The sequence below is a fragment of the Chanodichthys erythropterus genome, chromosome 3, assembly GCF_024489055.1.
Source record: "Chanodichthys erythropterus isolate Z2021 chromosome 3, ASM2448905v1, whole genome shotgun sequence".
Lineage (NCBI taxonomy): Eukaryota > Metazoa > Chordata > Actinopteri > Cypriniformes > Xenocyprididae > Chanodichthys > Chanodichthys erythropterus.
In genome coordinates this window covers 62,269,705-62,289,277 of record NC_090223.1, presented here as the reverse complement: position 1 = coordinate 62,289,277, position 19,573 = coordinate 62,269,705, and the positions used below count along the sequence as shown (strand labels likewise).

Below are 19,573 nucleotides of genomic sequence, written 5' to 3'. Positions count from 1 at the left end.
ATCTTCATGTTACATGCATAAATAGGCCTGTGTACATATGTAAAAATATATTTTAAAAATATAGCCTATTCATGAATCATGTTATGTATAGTTTTTAACAAGAGACAATATTGTGAAACAACGAATGTGAAATGACTATGAGTGTACACAAAGCAACACACACACACACACACACACACACTGATGCCTGGATGCTATATGCAATCAATCACACAAACACATATTTATCAAAACCAGCAAGTACATACTTCAATTCACCCACTCGACCAACAAAAAGAATCAAAATGTCTTTTGAGACTCCATCTATCTTACATTTTTTCATTCTGATTGCCATTGCTCATTGTTTCAGTATGTGTTAAGTTCAAAATCTTCAACGCTAGTTCACATACTGTGTTTGAACTCTAGCTCATAATGCTGTATGGTTAAAATATGTTTTTTTGTTGTTGTTGTTGTTGTTGTTGCTTCCGTCCTGGTGCCCATTGTAGTGGACATGAATAAATCTAATATATTGTACATTTATTTTATTTATTTTTTTACAGTTAAAGAGAATCTGAAAAGCACAAACTGGCTTTATATATATATATATATATATATATATATATATATATATATATATATATATATATATATATATATATATAACAAAAGTAAAGTGTTGGTATAAAAATACTCCAAGCACGTTTTCCAAAAATATAAAGAAGTTCTTTTAAAGTTTCACTTTCTCATTTTGCACAATGGGTCGATAGAACTACAAAATGCATTTTAATTTCATGATTTAATAATTGTATGTAATGTTATAATTCTATATGTTTATGTTTGTAAATGCTGCATGACTGTGACGTGTTTTAATGCGCGTGCGCGTTGAACGTTCGAATCGCTTTCAAATGCTGTAGCGGATCTGAGTTGTCATGGAAACGGGGAAACGTCAAGCAGCAAGCCTCCGTCTCGCTGTTGTTTTCACTGATTTTAGGTAAGTTTAGTCCACAAAATCACACACATAATATATAAAACTGTTCCTGACACTTTTCTTAAGTGTAACTGACACACTTCTGTTGAATATTTACTTAAAAGAAATGATTTAGTGTCTTTGAAAAAGTCCGTTAGCATCCTCAACCGTTTTCAGAAGCGGTTGGCTAACTCTATATTTTGAGCCCTTGTTTAATGAAAGTTTGGGCTTTTAATCTCATCGTTATGTGTAGATGAGATGTTTTGATAGCTTTGTTAACGTTTTGCTGGCATATTATCAATGAATGATGGTAAACTTACTTATTTATTTAACCTAAAAGTATGCGCTGGCTGTACCGTTAATCGGTGACGTCACTTACATGAGCGCGAATATTAGCTGAAACTATTTCAAACACGGTTTGATCTCTAATGGTAAACAAATATTGATAAAAATTGTTCTGTAATTTCAGGGACGACAGAAAACCCCCCTCCAACAAAGGGTAAATTCCAAAGTTTGCAGCATTTCTGGAGGAAACACAGGTGAACTGAGAAAGCTCATTAAATATTTTAAAATGCATTTATTTCACAATATATTTTACCTATATCACCATGCATCTGCAGTTTTCTTTTGTAAAATTATTTTTAATGCATTAGTTAAAGAAGGCTTTGACATCCAAACGTAAGTGACACTGTATGTACAATAGTGAATTCTAATACTAAAAATATAAATTCTGTTAACTTAAGAAATTATTTTTTTTAATATTATGTATTTTATTCTTTCCACCTCTGCTCTAGCTTGGTTCCTTGTAATAAACCTGTAATAAATGTGGTTGGCTCTGTGACAAATTGAATGTTATGTTCCTAGATCCTTCCATGAGGATGGCCTCCTGCACCCCAGCAGAGCTGAGCGACCTCCTGTCAAAGGCCATGAACCAGATGACTATAGTAAGCAAAACCTCAATCATTCACTACACTACTGTTGAAAAGTTGTGGGTCTGTAAGATTTTTACATGTCTTTGAAAGAAGTCTCACATTTTAAAATCATTAACCCCAGGTTGTTTCAGTGAGGTTGTTCTTGAAAGGCCTGTAGGCTAAATAATCAGCTAAAAGAGGTAACATACGTGACAAGTATAATGTTATAATGCTTGTAGTTATAATCATTTATTTAACTATTATGATAACAGGATATCATGGTCATTAATCTATTTTATTGTATTTCTCTGTCTATTTGTAGTTATGTTTGCCAGTGACAGACGCCATACTGTTCCACTCAAAGGTATTTATTTATTTGTATACGTGCATGCATTTTTTAATGATATATTCTTAAATATTTTTACTTATAAATGCTGATTGTGGTCCAGGGGTCGACAACTTTAGGCAAGTAAGTTATTTTCGACAGAAATCTGGGCAGCTTACTCATTGCTCATACTCTTAGCCTCTAATGTGTTTGAATTTATATCATCAATGCAATATCAGGGGGTAAAGATATCATTAGAGTTCTTACAGTTATGGCTGTACTATGCTCTTGTTACCAGATGAGATGTAATCTCTAGCGTTTGGAGCTGTGATTCTTCAGGACAAGATGCCATTCACACTTGATACATGAAGATGGTGAGTTTCACAATAGCTGCACAGTCACAAATCAAGAGACTGACTCAAGCTTTCATCCTTATGAGCTCACCCATATGTAGGGATGGGTACCGAAACATGGTATTAAACAGGCCCCGGGGCTAAATTCTGAAAGACCAGAGTATCGATAAGCTTGAACAATATTGGTTCTGCCGTCGGTACTGGAGAAATTACACGCACTATTCATTATTGCTATATAGATGTTAGGGCTGGGGAAAAAAATCGATTCACCTATCGCAATTTGTTTATGATTTAAAAAAAAAAAAAATTTATTCCAGAATCAATATTAATTCATATGAAATTTCTCTATTTAAGTCCTTGCCTATAGACGAGGTGGACAGAAGTTACCCACTCTTGTGTCATTATCAATGCTTGTCACGTGACGTAAACCAGTCCTGCTGTTAACGAGCAGAATTACTGAAGGAAAGAAACAACAACAGAAAAAGTGAAAAACTTCCAGGCACAGCCTTAGATGAAATCAACCAAAGATAAAAAAAAGACCTTAAAGGGTTAGTTCACCCAAAAATGAGAATTATCCCATGATTTACTCACCCTCAAGCCATCCTAGATGTATATGACTTTCTTCTTTTAAACAAACACAATCGGAGATATATTTAAAAATGTCCTGCACTACAAAAAAATTTTCTTACTTAGTATTTTTGTGTTGTTTATATTCCAAATATCTAGAAATTGTTAAATCAAGATGCCTTTTCTAGATAATTAAAATTACATAAAATATTTCTTGTTTTCTGGGGGGGGGGGGGTAAGAAAAATCTTGTTTCTGTTTGAAATCCCAAGATGAAATTCAAAAATCTAAAATCTGTTACAGTTGCCGATGGATATTGCCGCGCATATTGTGGGCAGCCTATAACACATCTCGATTGAGACAGACTGCTTCAAAGCTCATATGTGCTGTGATGCACGGAATATCTGTGATCACATAAACAGTAACATCTTCTCAGCATGTTTAATAATAGAACCTGTTATAATCTGTGATTTTGTCTACACTGGATGAGGAGTGACGCAACACAACAAATTCCTGACAGTAAGCGGGCTCCGCGTTCTATTTTCAACAGTCGGTCAGCTTTTAGCTGTTGAGGCGCGACACAAAAAAAGTCATGTCTGGTGTAGACACGGTGTTAGTTGTTGTTTAGAGTTGTTTAATCCTCCTCTGCTGAGATCTTGAGAGATTTAATGTCTTTTATCTTCAGTTGATTTCATCTATAAAGCAATGTTAATTATGTTCTTAATTTGTATATAATAAAAAGAACCGATAAGAATACCGTTGAAGTACCCGATCAATAATTAACAGTAGCAATACTGTTAGAACTATAACGATACCTATCCCTACCCATATGACATAACTGACATAACTTCTATGAGTCACATGAAATAACTTCTTAAGGCTGTCCTAACCTAATGTAGCTCTACCCAACCACTGCATGGAGGCTGAAAGATGGCTTCCTGAAGATGAAAGGACAATATGGACTTGAGGAGGGGAAATACTTTATATGATATGTGAGGATAAGGAGGGGTGTTTTATTCCAACTCTAGTCTTCATACAACGTGTTTGTCAGGATGGTTGTTATTTTGTAAGATTAGGGAGAGACTGTACCTCTCATTTGTGTGTCTTGTGTACTATAATTTTAGAACAGGAGCTTGTACTCCTTTGATTTGATTGAAAAGTTTCAGATGGAGCTGTTTTTTACTTTCTGTTCCCATTATGTTCATTTACATGCAAACAGCTCATGGTGAAATTTTTCTAGCATTTATATATACTACTACTATTACTACTATTAATATTGTTCATATTATTAAACAAAATTAACAAGATCTTTTAAAAACATAATATAATGACTTTATTATAAAAGGACCCACTATGAAAATACAGTTTTACAGTGTTATTCGTGTCTTTCCTTTTACTTTATAGCACATCACTGACAGGCTTTCCTGTGTAACACTGATTCAAGTTTTCCACCATTGTATTTATCCAAATGAGGTTTGTAAATGCATGGATGTTTCATATTTTGCATTAATTATTTCTCTTATATGAAAATTACAATGTAAAAGAAGACGTGACAAGGTCATTGGTCTTCTCACAAAATGCCACGTTAGAGGAATATTCAGAGGGGCGAATTGAAATAATTTCTTTTGGGCATTATCATGCCCACTAAAACTAAACCTGGAATGATAATTTGTGTTACCAGATGAGATACTTTGTAATGGGTATGTATGATGTATGATTTTGATCTGTACTATTTCTGTTTCAGGTTCTCAGGGATCCCCAGTTGAAGGCATCAGGACATCAGATGTTGGCCTGGACAGATGTACCAACAGTACACCACAAAGACCTCTGCTTTTAAATGGATGGCTGATTACTACCATGTTCTGTGCGGGTATTATTATAGCAAAACTGAGCACCTGTGACAGTGGGATTTCTAATTTTAAAGAATAGTCATACATCAGTAAATTATTTATTTATTTTTTTATTTAAAAATTTGAAAGGATTTTTAAAAGTTGCAAACTTTTTCTCCAGTTACAAAAACAGCTACACCTTTTCAAATTCTTCATTGGGGGTGCACAAATCCTATTTCACAAATTAAGAAATTCATATGCTCACATTTAAGCCGTGCTCTTCAGACACTGTAACAGTCCTGATATGATGTCACACTTTGCAGTATCTTTTTTATTAACATGAATTCAAATTTTAACAAATATATTCAAAATGTAAAGATATACAATCTGACAATCTGATCTTGTCATTATTAATCAATCAGTAATCAACACTGCACCACCCCGAAATTACATGCACTGTAGAAGTATGGTTTTGGCAAGAAATGAACAGTAGCTAAATATTTATTATAAATGCTACTATTTGACATTCAGTATTTTAGTCTATATTAAAGGGATACAAGTCTCTTTTATGTATGATTTTTTTTTTAATTACAAACTGTTTTTGTTTGTTTGTTTGTTTGTTTTTAGCTAGCACTTAATATTTCTTTAATGTTACCACATGAGAATAGCCAAACAGTGTAGGTGATTCACAAAATCATACACAAAGAAATGTGCATGATTGGCCAAAGTTTTACTGATCTACAAACAAATTGAGCTTATGAATTTCTTAATTTGTGATTTGTAGAATAGGTTTAGTGCACCTGCAATGAAAAAGATTAAAGGCAGCGGCTATTTGCACTAAGTGACAATAGCACATTTTCTTACACTAGGTGAAAATAGTGATAGATTCTGTTTACACCATGTAAAGTATCAATTCTTTGCAATAAGAGTAAATAGATGCTATCTATAGGCCTACTTAATATTGGCAGATACTATTTGCACCTCAGTATTTTTGTACATTAACAGGATGCAATAATATAGAGTGTAAATGATTGTATTTATTAAAATGATTAAATGGATGCTGCCTTATTGGTAGAATAAAACCCTCCCTACACCTTCTCCTAACCCTACCCAATAAACATTTTTAATATTATTAAACACTCGTTCAGTTTAGTTCCGCTTTTAGAACATTATTTTCATTTTTATTGAAAATAAATGTGAGCTTAGCAAAAGGCAGATTTGAAACTGCATCAAAAGCCAGAACTCCCTACTCTCTACTGCTGTGTTACTAAAGACGTTGCCTTCTGTGCTTCTTTTTTAAAACTTGAGTGGCCCAAAAGCTAGTGTAAATAGCGTTTGCCAACAAGGGACGCTATTTGCACTTTATGTAAATAGACACTCTGAAATTTAAAAGGTGTAACTGTTGTGTTGTGTTTTTGAGAGAGAAAGGAACTAAGTTTTCAACTACTAAAACATTTTGATGACTTCACTGAAATATTGTCTACACCTTCCACTGTCAGTTGCTCAGTTTCACTACAATAATGCCAGATACAATACAGCATGTGCATAATTGAGTCACTGTTCTAACAGCTGGGGGCTATAGAGAACCACCTGCACTGCAAATTTTCAGGAGTGACATTCGCATTTATCCAATTACAGGAGTGAATCCGTTAAATCATTGGGGCACTTCATGAATTGACACTGGTTTACATTTAGATAAAGATGAAATATTTTAATTTTGATATAAATGTCAATAATAATTATGAAATAAATTTAAATATTCATAAACCTTGAAATTAAAAAAGTAATTAAAAATATATATTTTATTGTCCATTGTATTGAAATTGTGGGTTACATCTTTGTCACCCTTTTCATCCCTGATGAGTTTACATCCCTGTTACAAGAGCAAGGAACTTACATTTTAATTGCAAAGGAAAACCAATTCATCGTCTATATTCTTCTGTCCTCCATTTTTAAGGGTAAGATTTCTTTATAAATCATCTAGTGACCCATATGTCTTTATTTTTGTTGAACACAAAAGGAGAGAGTCATATAGTCTCAGTCACAGCAAGAAAAGAAACTGATGGCGTAGTCTGACTCAGGCTGTCAGTCTCTTGATGTTCTGCCTTACATCTCCTTTTGTGCTCCAATAAAAATAACACATTTGGTACAAAAGAACATGACCAGTTTTATACTTGAGTAAATATTGCTTTTAATTTGTAGCTTGAGACTATTTATAATAGCTAATAATTAACTTGTATACCTCTTTGTGTGTATTTGAGAGTAAATGCCTTTTCTATGTTAGTCTTGTATAGAAGGTTTGTATGCTCTAACGATGTAGGCTATTTGTACCTGTATTTTGTAAATATTAAAGCAATGTTAACTGAATGTGATGTGTGATTATTTTGTAAACAGGCTTATCTTTTAGTATTAAGTGTTTGAGATTTTTAAAATAAGTAGAAAATGTGTTAATTGTATAGAGTTATTTCACCCAAATGAAATCAACATCAACGTTGGGTAAGCAAACCAGTTAGATCGATTTCATGTTGAATTCGTGTTGATCTACAACGTCGTTTCACTCAGCTGAAATCAACATCGTTTCGACGTTAGGTAAGCAAACCAATTAGATCGATTTTATGTTGAATATGTGTTGATTCTACAACGTCGTTTCAACCATCCGAAAATCAACATCGTTTCAACGTTCGGTAACCAAACCAATTGCGTCGATTTTCCGTTAGATTTGAATGGAGTGTCTGACGTTGATTCAACATTACCCCGATGAGCAAACTGATGCCGGATCAACGTCGGAGATCAACGTCGTTTCGATGTCACGAGAAACGTCGTTTCTACGTTGATTCTATGTCAGTTTGCTATCTGGGTTACCTCCAAGTGCACTAAATGGTGAAACCGCGAAACAGAAGTGTTAACGGTGTTATAAAATATTCGGTGTCTGAGATTTTCGGTGACACTGGGCGGAGCATACCTGAATATTCACGAGTTTCCTGTTTTGAGTTAAAGCGCCACTGAAAGTGTTAGTGCACGCTCTTCGGCTTACATTAAAGGTAATTAGCCTATGTTTTAGCGTTAAACGGAGTCAAGCTTATATTCTAACTGTTATTGAAGCACAAGATTTTATATATAAGCTATTTTGTGTTATGTCGTGTCATGTGTTAGCTATGTTTGATATGAACACAGCCAATGATTCGCCAGAGGTGTCGTTAGGAATCGCTAAACTAGCCAATAGCGTTTTAAGTAGCCTATTTCTGTATTACCTTGAGTCTTTTAAGCATATAGTTTTGAAAGTTTGCCAAAATGTATGGTAGCATAATAATATTAATTGTAAACTCCTGTGGTGAAGGCAGCAGTAAACTAGTTTGCAGAAGCACTTCTAATCTGGGTAGACTTGAATTTCTATATGTAATATGTTTCAAAGATTGCACACATGCAAGAAAACATGTTAATGTACTTTAAATATAGCCTAGTTTAATGACTATCCAAATAGGCCACGGTGAATTACGCATGTGATAACTAATATAATATCTATAGCCAATATTCTTTCATTCCCAAATATGACTTTTGCCAATAAATATCCCTGTACACCAGACAAAGCAGACACTTTTATTTTTCACTTTGTTTTGAACATGACAGTGTATTAAAAATTTTAATAATACATGTTTGTTGTAATGTCATTTTATTATATATTTCAGATTGAATGTGTCAGTAGCAAAGGCTGGTATCACTGGGATCACAAGAGCAGACCAAACCAAAGACCCTGTGTAAAGTGTGTTTAAATACAAGTGTTTTTGCTAATTAAATATGTCATATGTCGTGACTTCTCATTTGTGAATAAAATTTCAACACAGAATCAGTTGCTCTTTTTTTATTCAAAATGAAACTACTCTCATTATTTACTTTCATCTTTGATATTACAGATATGCAAATTACTACATGGTCTATTATTTTAGCAGCTAATTTAACATAAATAAAATGTTAATTGTTATGGAAAGCTTGTAGAATAAAACTAATACATTTCATTGTGAATATACTGCAGGTTGGTCATTTAGTTCCATATAGTTTCATATCAACGCTGTGTTAAACTGAATCCTTAAACTGAATCACAGTGCTTCATGTTTTTTCCACATTAATTTTTTTTTTTTTTTTTTGTCAATGAAATGCATCATTTGTGGGAAAAAAGACTGAGAATGTTTCCTTATAATATGAAAAAAATAACACAACTTTAGGATTTAATAAAGTCTCCTTAAAAATATATACCAACTGAGCAAGCAATTAAAGAAATGACAGAACAATCACAGCAGTGTGTATACATGTCTGATTATCCACATAACAATAATATTCCTCATACTTTTGCCAATTGTCTTCTCCATATAGCCTAAATATTTTTAAATAAAACCTGCATTAGTAACTTTTAGTTTTGTAGCTGATCAATTTAACCACTTAAATTTTAACATTTTAATTGTTGTGGAAAGCGCATTAAAATAAAACCTTGTGGAAGTGCTGCAGGGAAGCTAATATCACTGTCTCATCATGTTTCTATTCATAGAGAGCATTGTGTGTTTTGCAGAAAAGTATAAAGAAGGTTTACGATAATTAATGCATGTCAAAAACATAAACGGAGCATAAATCTAACTCTCAATGTGTTTTAAAAATAATAATGTATGGTTAAAGTTATGCAGGCTATCTGAGAAAGCAATAGGGAATGACACAATCACAACTGAAACTTTTATTATGCAACCACAGATACATTTATACAAGTTATCTTCTCAAACGAACTAAAATAAAATCAAAACAGTTGTAACCTACTAAAACAAACAAACTCGATGTTGACTAATTTCCTAACGATAGACCACCAGTGGCTGTAATCACTACTAAAGTATATCTCACGACACAATGTAACCTACAAACAATATTTCATAACACCGGTGTTATGAAATATTCGGTGTCTGAGATTTTCGGTGACACTGGGCGGAGCTTACATGAATATTCACGAGATTCCTGTTTTGAGTTAAAGCGCCACTGAAAATTTTAGTGGATTGTCCTTGGATCACAGAACTGTTTTCGGTAACGTGATTGCGTTTCCGCATCGAATTAAGTTAAGATTAAGTTAAGAACTGTTTATGTATGCTCAATAGTTTGTAGGTTACATTGTGTCGTGACGTGAGATATAATTTAGTAGTGATTACAGACACTGGTCTATCGTTAGGAAATGAGCCAACAGCCATCGAGTTTGTTTGTAACTGTTTTGATTTTAATTTAGTTAGTTTGAGAAGATAACTTGTATGTATCTGTGGTTGCATAATAAAAGTTTCAGTTGTAATTATTTTGTCATTCCCTATTGCTTTCTCAGTTGATAGGCTGCATAACTTTAACCAGACATTATTATTTTTAAAACACAATGAGGGTTAGGTTTGTTTTGTTTATGTTTTTGACATGTATGAATTAATGTAAACCTTCTTTATCTTTTTCTGCAAAACACACAATGCTCTCTATATGAATAGAAACATGATGAGACAGTGAGCTTCCCTGCAGCACTTTCATAAGGTTTTAGTTTAATTCTACAAGCTTTCCACAACAATTACAATGTTAAAATTCAAAAATCAGCTACAAAACTAAAAGTTACTAATGTGGGTTTTATTTACAAATATTTATATGGAGAAGACAATTGGCAAAAGTATGAAGAATATTAGCTATTGTTATGTGGATAATCAGACATACACTCACCACTGTGATTGTTCTGTCATATAATTGCTTGCTCAGTTGGTAAATAATTTTTAAGAGACTTTGTTAAATCCTAAAATGAAGTGTTATTTTTTTCATATTATTAGGAAACATTCTCAAACTTTTTTCCCACAAAATGATGCTTTCATTGACAAAACATTTTAAATGTGAAAAAACATGAAGCACTGTGAATCAGGATTCAGTTTCACACAGTGGTGATATGAAACTATATGGAACTAAATGAGCAAACCTGCAGTATATTCACAATGAAATGTATTAGTTCTATTCTACAAGCTTTCCATAACAATTAAAATTTTATTTATGTTAAATTAGCTGCTAAAATAATAGAACATGTAATTTGCATATCTGTAATATCAAAGATGAAAGTAAATAATGAGAGTAGTTTCATTTTGAATAAAAAAAGAGCAAATGATTCTGTGTTGAAATTTTATTCACAAATGAGGAGAAGTCACGACATATAATACGACATATTTAATTAACAAAAACACTTGTATTTAAACACACATTAACACACTTTACACAGGGTCTTGTGATCACAGACAAATGAAAGTTTGGTCTGCTCATGCAATCTCAGTGATACCAGCCTTTGCTACTGACACATTCAATCTGAAATATATAATAAAATGACATTACTACAAACCTGTATTATTAAAATTTTTAATACAATGTCATATTCAAAACAAAGTGAAAAATAAAAGTGTCTGCTTTCTCTGGTGTACAGGGATATTTATTGGCAAAAGTTATATTTGGGAATGAATCAAGGATATTATCTATAGATATTATATTAGTTATCACATGCATAATTCATCATGGATTTGGGTAATCATTAAACTATATTTAAAGTACATTAACATGTTTTCATGCATGTGTGCAATTTTTGAAACATATTACATATAACACTAGAAATTCAAGTCTACCCAGATTAGTGCTTCTGCAAACTAGGAAAGTTTACTGCTGCCTTCACCACAGGAGTTCACAATTATTATTATTATGCTATCATACATTTCGGCAACCTTTCAAACTATATGCTTAAAAGACTCAAGGTAATACAGAAACAACAAAAATAGGCTACTTAAAACGCTATTGGCTCATTTAGCGAATCCTAACGACACCTCTGGCGAATCATTGGCTGTGTTCATATCAAACATAGCTAACACATGACACAACATAACACAATATAGCTTATATATAAAATCTTGTGCATCAATAACAGTTAGAATATAAGCTTGACTTCGTTTAACGTTGAAACATATGCTAATTACCTTTAATGTAAGCCGAAGAGCGTGCACTAACATTTTTCAGTGGCGCTTTAACTCAAAACAGGAAACTCGTGAATATTCAGGTATGCTCCGCCCAGTGTCACCGAAAATCTCAGACACCGAATATTTCATAACACCGGTCGTTCGTTCCAGTGACGTAAACGGCCGTCTCCATTACGCTACATCCTTAGGGTTGTGTATAAAAGTTATTTAAATTATAATATTTGTAACATTTCACATTGTCATATATTAAAATTTAGCATTGTTTCTTCTAAATGCTGTACTTTACCTGAGTAATGTAGAAAATTAAAACACTCTTAAGGAATAATACTTTATGATTTCACCTATTTCATATCCAATGGAATATTCCGCTACCTTGATTGGATTAAAAGTTTGAATCACGTCATTTCTTCTGATTGCTTTCGGCGGGATAATACGTATGGAGAAGAGAATGGAGTAAAAATATGAATTATTTAACTAAATGTTCAGATTTTTCCACTTAACATGATTTGGCGTTGTATTATTTGCTGCCTCTTTGTGGCGTTGTCATTAAGGGCTCTGCTGAGTCACATAAACACTGTGCATAGTTCCAGCCCGGATTTTCATGTGATCTGTGGGATTGATGGTTGCGTTCAGGAATACCGAGTGTACTACAACTCATTTTACTATCATGTCAAACGGAGGCATTATTCGCATTTCATCAGTCACAAATCGAGGTCAAGTGGAAGTCAAAATGCAGATAATGTTAAAGCTAAAGGGAACAATTCCCGTGCGTGTGCATCTGCAGATGCTGGAATCCAAGTGGAAGAGAGACTTTTCGAGAATTTCGGTATCCCACTTCAGCCAGAATTTCTGCCAAATGAACATGATGTGTCAGGCGATGCAAACTACGAGGAAGATTTTAACTCTAGCGGTGGCCAAGAACCAGACATCGCCGATTCCTCCAGCTCTGCTGATGGCGCTGCGTTTACGCCGTTGACTGAAACAGAACAAGAGGCAGTGCACGTAAGTTGACACAAATTTACTAATAATACCTGACTTTCATGAGTGTATCAGAATACTGACACGTAACTTGGCCACTGTCTTGGTCCCGGGAGAAAAGTACCATTTATTTTATTAATGGGGAATTTTAATGGCGACTAGCTTTACTGCTTTTTTTGTTTAGTTTCAGATATCTTAAAGTATGTTTATAACTGGAAACGGAAAGCTTTGTATTGTTTTGCCGTCGATTGACACGACAACGGCGTTTTGGGGGCCTACAAACGGGTTTGAAAGTGCAAGGCTTTGAAAACTATGCCTTAAACGTCTCCGCGTTAACAACAAAAACGCGTGACGCCATCTGCTTGTGTATTACGTATTCGCGGGGTGTTACTCGACAAAGTGACATCTCCAACTACTGGCATCGCATGCGTAATACAGCCTTTTTAGTCAAATTTGCAGATCCTTGTGAAGGGGGATCAACGTTTACGTCAGTTTTTAGTACCTCGTTGTTGTGTAAATATACTCTTTAGTGAAGAACTACTTGTCATGTAGCTCCCATAGATGTTGCAAGTAACGTCCGAACCCAGAACAATTCGTCACTTTTTTTTTTTTTTTAACAAATCGGTACAACATACAGTCTTCCAAACAATAAACAAGTTGTTACATAATAAGAGAAATTATATAAAGTTGTCTAACCTATTAAACACATTTTCGAAGAAGAAAGAAAAAATTAAAGAGAGGGCACAAAAATGAAGATATTAAGCAAGAATATTAAGAATAAGCAAGATAAATAAAGCCTGTGGTAAACATAACTTATTGATTATTTGATGCATAAACTGCACAAACTCACAATTGTATTTAGATACCACTTGTACACTATGGGTTCAAAGGTACTACAAGTAGTAACTATTAACTAAATATATTTTTTAAATACAGAGATAGTATATTAAAAGCACATTTTAGTTCATATTTCATGCTGTCTCAGAATATCACAGTTGAGTACACTTAGATGTTCTTAAGATGATCTTAAGAAGTACTAAAGAAGAATTTTTAGTATATGAAGTACAAAATTAGTGTGTGAAAATAGAGCACTGTACTTTTTTCACTTGGGTTAACTTAATTGTCACTCCGTTAATGTTAGGTTATTAGGTTATTTGAATTTTAAAGTCTTGATATGTTTTTTTTTTTTTTATTATTTCCAGCAAGAGGAAAGTGTCATAAATGATGAGCCTGAAGTTGATGAACTGAGAAAGCATGCTTCTGCATTTGTACTGTCTTCAAGTGTGAAACACTGCCTTTCACAGGTAAGACACTGAAGTTAATTATGTGAAATTACAGTAAAAACTATATTCTTACATTCTGTTCCTTGTGCATGAATTGCTATTTCTAAATTATTGCTTTTCCTTCAGCGAGCGGTCAGTGACATCATTTCCCGGGTGCAGCAGTATCAAGCCTCACTGTTGGACTGCCTTCGAAACCAAATTACAGATGTTATTCAGAGACAATCTGGAGTCACAGATCAACTGATGAGTGAAGTTATGGATGTTTTTAATAATTTTGAAGACCCCTTTGACTCTGTTTCCACTACATATATGCAAGAATCAAATCTAAAAAAGCAGTTCATGGTAGTTGAAGCAGAAGAAATTGAAATTTCCCAGACTGCAACCTTGAGGAAAAGGGGAGCCTCACAAGCTCTAGCAATAAGAACAAGATGTTTTTTACTATATTCCTTTAATCCAAAGTTTGGAACAACTACTTTCACATCCAATGATTCTAGCAATGTTTGACAATGGACCAAGCCAAAGCAAGGCTGGCTTTATCAATGACATTATTGATGGGGATATTTTGAAGTCACACCCACTATTCTCTGTGAGACCCAATGCTCTGCAGCTTATCCTGTATACTGATGAGATAGAACTTTGCAATCCTCTGGGGTCTCATGCCTCAAAAAACAAACTCCTAATGGTGTACTATACTTTGGGCAATATAAATCCTAAACAGAGGTCTAAGTTAGATGCCATCCGTCTACTCGCCATTGCAAAATCAAGTGACATCTCTCAGTGTGGTGTAGATGTAATTTTGCAGAGAATACAAGATGATTTGAATTTGTTGTATAATGGAGTGAACATCAAATCTGCACATGGAGAGAGAACAATATACGGTGCAGTAGTTTCTCTCTGTGGTGATACCCTGGCTCAGCATGAGCTAACAGGCTTTAAAGAGGGAGTTGGATTTGCATTCTGCAAATGCAGACACTGTGAGTGTAGTTTTGAGGATATGCAAGTTTACTTTGATGCAGAAAACTTTGTCAAACGGTCTTTAGATAGACATGTCAGACAGTGTAATGCAATTGAGAGGGCCGCCACAGACTTTTTGAGAAGCAGTTTGAAAACCACCTATGGAATTAATAGGAAAAGCAAACTGATTGATTTTCCAGCCTTTGATCTCATCAGGCAAACACCTCAGGATATTATGCATGTGATATTAGAAGGTGTGGCACCACTGGAAGTAAAAACTGTACTAAAACATCTAGTGCTATCAGGGCAACTGGAATTGGACACATTTAACAGTGCTATTCTAGGATACCCATACTCAACTGATGTCCGAGACAAACCTTGCCCTATTACTGTCACCACATTATCATCAAATGATAACAGACTAAAGCAATCAGCTGGGCAAATGCTTGTCCTACTGAAGATCCTACCATTCATATTGGACAGCTGTGAAAGAAATGAATACTTTCAAGTGATCATTGGGTTAATAGAGATTGTTCAGATCCTATTTGCACCAGTTATTTCTTTGGCCACTGTAGCAAAGCTTAAATTGCTTATTAAGCAACATTTGAGCAATATGAAACGGTTATTTCCTGAGAACAACATAACACCAAAGCAACATTATTTGATACATATTCCTGAACAGATTAAAGATTTAGGTCCAATGATCAGACACATGTGTATGAGATTTGAATCTAAACACTGTTTTTTCAAACAGTGGTCTTCCAAGCTAAATTTCAAGAATGTTTGCAAGTCCTTGGTTAAACACAATCAGATGTTTGAGAGTTGTCAAAATATCAGCCGTGTGAATCACCCAATTTTTTCAAAAGACATTCTATTGGGTCCTGCATCTGAAGTGGAAAATATAAAGTATGTGCAGGATAAAATGAGAGATTTTTTGGGTGTAGAAAATGTGCAACATGTGGTATCAGTAAAATGGCTTGAGCTATGTGGCAACAAGTACTTGTGTCAGAAGTCAGTGATTGTAATAAGTGTAAATGAAGATGTTCCTGTATTCGGGCTCATAAAGAACATATACATTGCAAATTCCTCATTGTATTGCTTTGAATGCCAGGTCTATAACACTGGGTTTCAGTCATGAGTTTGCTTCTTATGAAATCAATGTCCCAAACCTTGCTCAAGCCACTGAGATAGTGGAGGCAGACACAATTGTAGATTATACATCATATTATGCACTCAGTTTTAAGAACCGTACTTATATTCCTCTGAAGTATTATCTCGGAGATGTGTGTGCAATGTACAAGTGCACCAGTGACTGCTAAAATGAGAACAAAGAAAAGTGAAAAAGCACAGTCAGTTTCCTCTTTTATTTATTTTTTAAATTTTTTTTTTATTCCCATTTTGCTTACTGACTGTAGAGGTTTAAAGATAAGACATTGTTAAAATGAAATTTGTTCAGCACCTTATGTGTACTTGGCTACTGTTAAAAAAAAAAACTGTGCATGTTGAATTTATGAGATACTTTTTGCTGTACAAGACATCTCAAAATAAATTCACACTGTTGTCTGCACAGAATAAAATATGCTTCTCTGATTTGCTACTTTCTTGTTTCTCATTTGGTTCAAATGAAGTTAAACAATGTATAGTATAATTTAAAAAAAATCTTTGTGTCAGATTATCATAACATTGTTATCTAAAAATAAGAAACATCATGATCTTAAAATAAGAAAGTATGGCTTGAAATTTCTGGTTTCAGGATGGACTATGTCAAAATATACTATACACTTTACAAAAATACTTAATTCATTTAAATAAATCACCAGAATTAGCCATTTTTTCTTAGTAAGAAAATTTAAGTTACATTTGCTCAAAACAAGCAAATTAATCTTTTACTTTTAATTCTAGGCTAGTTTATTTATCTTAGAAGACAAAAAACAAGATTTATTGGCTTATTTCAAGATATTTTGACTCAAGATTTCATTTTTTGCAGTGCAAAGATCACCCGTTAGATTTACAAAAGATGAATTATATTATGTTTAAGCACTACAGAGACATCAGAGCCAGCGGCAAACGTCAGAAGGATTAGCCGAGGTTAGGCTGTTCTCGGCGGGGTACATGAGCGCTGAGCGGTGATTGCCAGGATCTCACAACTCCAAATACGTGCTACATTTTATCAATAAACCACAAATTTGAGCATTAAAACAGTACATTCTTGCCTGAATACTCTTAATTCTACATATCATGACATAAAAACAGTAATGTGTTTAAATTACAATTGACACTTGCTGGTTAGTGTGAGATGCATTCTGGGATACCTGGCTGACTCAAGTCTGCGCAAGTCACCTCTTGATGCATCCTCGATAAAAGGGGCGGATCAAGAACACATCCAGGGATTTGAACTGTACTTGGCTAGATGTGAACTTTGAACTGGAACAGTACTTGGACAGCGACTGATGACGTTTCACAAGAACACAGTTAGCCGTTTCTCAATATGCGTTCTTGTCTATGAATGAATGAGACATTTCAGGGTCGCTCCTCATCCACAACCTGGATAATTCAACAGCAGCAACAGAACAACAGCGCCAACTATAGGTGGAGAGGAGAGATTTGGCTGTATCTAACTTACACAGAAGAGACATTTTTTCTCAGCAATAAAGATGAACTACTTATGATTTCAGACTGTGGAGATGTGGTTTCTCCACTGCATGGATCTTCATGTGTATCTTCAGGTGACTTTTAATAATGAAACTCTTTCCACACTGATCACATGTGTGCGGCTTCTCTGTGCTGTGGATCATCTCATGTCTTTTCAGATGTGCTAACTGACTGAATCTCTTGTCACACTGTGAACACTTGTAAGGTTTTTCTCCAGAGTGGATCTTCTCATGTGTTTTCAGATGTGATGAATCACTGTATCTCTTGTCACAGTGTGAACACTTGTAAGGTTTTTCTCTAGTATGGATCCTCTCATGTTTTTTCAGATTTGATGACCCACTGAATATATTATCACAGTATGGACACTTGTAAGGTTTTTCTCCAGTGTGAATTCTCTGGTGCACTTTTAAATTGTTTACTTTAGTAAAAGTATTCTCACACTCAAAGCACACATACTCTCTCACAACAGTATGAATATATCAAATTGCTATGAAATTCCCTATTCATTTGCTGAGTTATAAACAAACTGTATACAATGCAACATAACTTGATCATATTACTTTTATGAATATTGCGTTATGTATGTCGAAAGCAAGACAAAGTTCAGACAAATGTATCTGAGGAAAAATATGAAATAATATGTGTAATTTTTGGTGTGTAAGATTATCAGTTGTGTTAGGTGTATTTCTAATTCTTATTGTGTAATTCAACAGTGATGATGAAACTTCAGATGATGCCTCTGGACAGCAGCTAAATTGCTTTGTGTGAATGATCCTTTGTGTTTGAATAGATAAATGTAAACTGTAACTGTAAATGTGCCATCAGGGCAACAACAGGGTGGGTATTGCTTTATATTGCTGTGTAAATGATCCTTGGAATTTGAATAGAAAATGTAAGATAGCGTAAATGTGCCATCAGGGCAACAACAGGGTGGGTATTGCTTTATATTGCTGTGTAAATGATCCTTGGAATTTGAATATAAAATTTGTAAGCTGGTGTAAATGTGCCATCAGGGCAACAACCAGGGTGGGTATGAAGGCACATTGCTTTGTGAATGATAATTTTAATTTCAGGTTTGAAAAGGCAAAAATATTTATACTTTGTGCAAGATTATCTGTTGTGTTGGGTGCATTTCTAATCCACTTGTGTAATTCAACAGTGATGGAATGTCAGATGATGACTGGGCACCACATGCCTCTGGACAGCAGGCAAAGTGTCCTTCACTGGCTGCAGCATCTTCAGCTGCCTTCAGAAGTTCCAGGGCAGAGGAAAGAGAGTACATGTATGTACAGGTGGATGAGTGGGCTGAAGAAACCATCTAATCCAGTGGTAATACTTTTTCCCCATGCATACTGGACACTTTACCATTCAGACTGATACCCAGACTCACCATGGTAATGCATATGTTTACATGCACTTTGTCTAAGTTGTTCTGTTTGCCCTGAATGTCCCTCATGTCCTGTCTTTTTGTACCGCTGCATTCAGATTATGTTCAGAGTATATGTACAGCATTTATGCAAAGTATAGGTATATATTTATTTTTTTATATATGTATTAGTTTTTTTATGTTTTATACAAAACATACATATTTTTGGGTAAATGTTTATCACTGTGTTGATTGCTTATAACTTAGTATATAGCTATGAACAACTGTTCCTAATTTTATAGACTTTATTTTATTTATAGACTTTTTATTTAATTTTTGTATTTAAACTTTATTTGCTAAATAATGTGTCTTTCTAAACCATTAAAAGACTGGAAGTGAACAAAGACTTTGTT

General features: G+C 34.2%; 1 long non-coding RNA gene and 1 pseudogene across 2 annotated transcripts; both read left to right on the top strand.

Moving 5' to 3' along the window:
- Positions 1-19,573, top strand: part of LOC137007702 (uncharacterized) — a 1,237,067-nt pseudogene that overhangs the window by 289,505 nt on the left and 927,989 nt on the right.
- On the top strand, positions 1,820-5,089 carry LOC137007740 (uncharacterized). Of its 2 annotated transcripts, XR_010892652.1 has the most exons (5): positions 1,820-2,057; positions 2,180-2,221; positions 2,481-2,556; positions 4,505-4,573; positions 4,845-5,089. It is a non-coding gene; the product is annotated as an uncharacterized lncRNA (long non-coding RNA). The 2 variants fall into 2 exon arrangements; XR_010892651.1 differs by having other exon boundaries at positions 1,822-2,221.